This window comes from Microcaecilia unicolor, unplaced genomic scaffold (genome assembly GCF_901765095.1).
Source record: "Microcaecilia unicolor unplaced genomic scaffold, aMicUni1.1, whole genome shotgun sequence".
NCBI classification, from domain to species: domain Eukaryota; kingdom Metazoa; phylum Chordata; class Amphibia; order Gymnophiona; family Siphonopidae; genus Microcaecilia; species Microcaecilia unicolor.
The window spans coordinates 27,585-31,204 of NW_021963749.1; the positions used below are offsets into that span (position 1 = coordinate 27,585).

General features: G+C 35.7%; 1 long non-coding RNA gene across 1 annotated transcript; it reads left to right on the top strand.

Moving 5' to 3' along the window:
* The first annotated feature begins 560 nt into the window (after positions 1 to 560).
* LOC115459611 lies at positions 561 to 2,761 on the top strand. Its single transcript, XR_003940306.1, has 2 exons — positions 561 to 1,250; positions 1,810 to 2,761. It is a non-coding gene; the product is annotated as an uncharacterized LOC115459611 (long non-coding RNA).
* Positions 2,762 to 3,620: the final 859 nt, after the last annotated feature.

A 3,620-nucleotide genomic window follows, 5' to 3' on the forward strand; every position in this document is an offset into this window, starting at 1 on the left:
GACTTGCTCCCTCTGCTGATCTTTGTGTGTATTACATGCACAAGTTGCTTTGGGAAAGAAAAAAAAAAAAAAAAGAAGACAGTCCCTGGACAGTCCCTGCCCAGAGGAGCTTGCGGTCTAGACTAGGGCAGACAGATAAGACTCACAATTACAGACTTTTGTTTTAATAATGTGATTTATGCAAGGAACCGTTTGTCTACTAAACTACTTAATGTGTTTAATTCATCATGCTTGTGATAAATATATCTCTGTGTTACTTTAGGCAATTGTGACTCCAGAGATATTGCCCTCTCCAGGGTAAAGGAATTTAGCTGAATGTTCAGATTAAGAAGTTGTTAATGTACCTTGAATGAGAATGCTTTGTGCTGCTATAGAACATTTCTAGGCACCTGCCTACGTGCTGACATCATCCTTGTTCTAACTTTTCTCCATAAATCATATGTCATGATTTTAGCTGGACGCTTAAACCTGGTTGTCCAGAGAGGTGAGGTGTACCATGATAAAGATCTAAATGTAAGTTTTAAATCATAGGGAATCACATTATGAAGAAGATGGAAGCAAGTTCCCATTCATTGAAAGGTTACTGAGATGTTTGAAGCTTGTAAAAGATATACTGCCAATGTGCAAGTTGTGTGAATAGTGTGAATAACCACATGGCAGGAGTACATAATTATGTGCTACGAAAGTACACTTGTAAGTTAGATAGAAGGGTTGTGGAAGGGAATATATGTGGTAGTGTTTCAACAGGACTATACTGTTTGGGGATAGGTCAGAATAGCAATTCATTTTATTCTGTATTACCTATCAAAAGAAGCATGAAATTTGAGTATAGAAGTAAGCTAATGGCATTTTGTTAAGGGTTTGACCAGATATTGAGTGAATCATTATCATTTATGCCCTGAGGCCTACATAGAGGCCCTGTTTTGATTACTTGATTTAAAATGGATGCAGGAAAAACTAAATGGATACACCCGAGTGGAAAGATATGTATTTCTATTTCTGAATTGATAAATAATTTGTATAATTGGCATGTGACATTGCACTTACCAGCGTCTGACATGAGTAAAGCTATGGAAGTCTCATTTTGGCATCCAAATATGCTTTCTTATGTCACAAGAATTGTATTAAACTGTTTAGTTTGTTCCAAAAATATAGTACATCGAGGTCCAGTTATTTCTCCTGGATCCATTCCAATTCCAACGGGACCCGGAGTAGAATGGCATTTGGACTTCACAGATATGGTAATACCGGTAAAAAGTAAAAGGTATCTGTTAGTATGGGTGAATGCCTTTACAAAATGGGTGGGCACAGGTAGTAATTGATTCATTTTTACATCATATTCTACCAGCACACGGGTGCCCAAAGAAGTTGGTCACGGACAATGGTAGTCATTTTGTTAATGCTTTGGTAAAAGATATGACTCAACTTTGTGGTATACTGCATAGACAAGTGGCAGTATATAGGCCTACTTCAAATGGCCTAGTGGAACGCTACAATGGTCTGATCAAAACAAAACTTAGAGTTCTTTTGAAGGCTCTAAATAAAAATAATGAAAAACAATACACCTGGTTAGATGTATTGCCAATTGCGCTGTTACAATTAAGAAGTCATCCAAGTTCAAAATTGCAAATTTCACCTTTTCAGTTACATACAGGACGCGATCCCAGAGGGATACCTGTATCAAATATAGATCAATCGACTGAAGGTGTGACAAGTTACTGGAATCAAATTAATCCAATAATAAATTTGACCAGAGACATGGCAATAAGAGATTCAAAACGACTGCCTAACATGACTTTTTGTTCTCAGTTCTCAATAGGTCAGAAAGTCTTGAGGAAAAACTTCACACACAAGACTTGGAAAGATCCAATCTACGTCGGACCATTTGAAATAAAAGAACTCACCCATACTGCTGCACGATTAAGTGATCATACTACCTGTGTACATTTATCCGACATAAGACGTGTCATTGGTACTGAGTGATTGAAAAGGCACTCATCTGGAGTATTGTCGTGGTACATTTTATGGTTAATGAATGATGTTTGGACCTACACACCAGCCACATCACTGACACGGCAATGAGGTAGTGGGAAGTTGGACAATAAAAACCCCACCGTACAACTAGACAACAAGATAAACCACCCGTGGAAAAGCATGTCTAAGAGAGAGTACCATTAGAGAACAGTGTTTAATAATAAATAAAGAAAACACTTATTGTACATTTACTATGTTCCGCTCAGGATTTGAAAGTTTTTCAGAAACCACAAACAATTTGTTTAATAACAAGAAATAAGGAGACTATTGAAAGTAATGAGTTCCTGAAAAGGCGAAATGAGAGCTTAATAAATGACTGACTGGACATTTACCTTCAGCTAATAAATTTCTGAATAGGATAGCACACCCATTGTTAGTAGTGTTATTAGTTAGTATAGTATAGTACTAGTAATATGTTTTCTAACTTGTAGAAAATGGAAAAGGAAAGAAATAAAAATTAATAATATGCACAACATGACAAACGTAATGTACAGTAGAGTACAACAAAGGGAAGTATAGAAAGGAAAGGTAATATGCTTAAAACTTCTAACCACAAATGCAGTAAAGGAAGGACGAGGAATAAAAACACTTGAAAGAAAATGTTCTTTAGCTATGACGGCCTAGGGAAATAGAGTGAAGAGACATACCACATCTAAACCTAGCTCAAACACGCTAATAGAACTATAGTGTTGTGAACACTGTAAAACAGTGTTCAAGGGAGGTTTGTATAGAAAAAGAATGGAAAACTACAGAAGGCTTGTAAAAAGCTGAGAGAATGACCTTACAAAGGAATGTGCTGATCAGTGGAAGGCTGAACAGTGCAGAAACAAGAGAAAACAAACCTTACCTTAAGAACAGATATGTCTGGGGTCTGCTGATTTGTGGTTAGAGCAAAGGGCAAGGGAAAAGATAAGGGAAAAATAGCTGAGAATAGCTTAAGTTAGAGACATGCTGTGTATATAAGGAAGATAGGAAACACTGTCAGCAAGCAACTTCATCTCTGTGCTTGATGCATACTTGCTTCCTATGTAACATGATTACATAGCACTGTCATAATAGTGACAGTTGAATAAAAAGAAAAATTTTTACTGTATCTTTTGTATGCTTATTATTATTTTATCCAATTGAACTCACAATTTGAACAATACGACTTGTGATACAGTGTAATATATTATATGTATCATATATTATAACATACTGTAGTAATGTATGCTTACATTTAACATGTCAACTCTCTATGTGACTACAATATCCCTATAAGGTTACAAAACATATTATACATATTACACATATAATATAAATCATACATGCAAAATATGGACAGTGTATTATATATTAGGCATTAAATATAAGGTACTACAACATTTCTATAATATAATGCTTTGTGCTATATAACATTGAGGAGCTGAGGTGGGAATCAAACCCACATCTCTAGAATGAAAGGCAACTGCATTAACCGTTGAGCTATTGCTCTATTTCTAGCTGTAAAACTATTACTGACCTCTTAGTCCTAACCAGCTCACAAATAATTAGTTGCTCACGCACTTGATGCATTAAAAGTATATATCAGATATTGAGAAACTGAG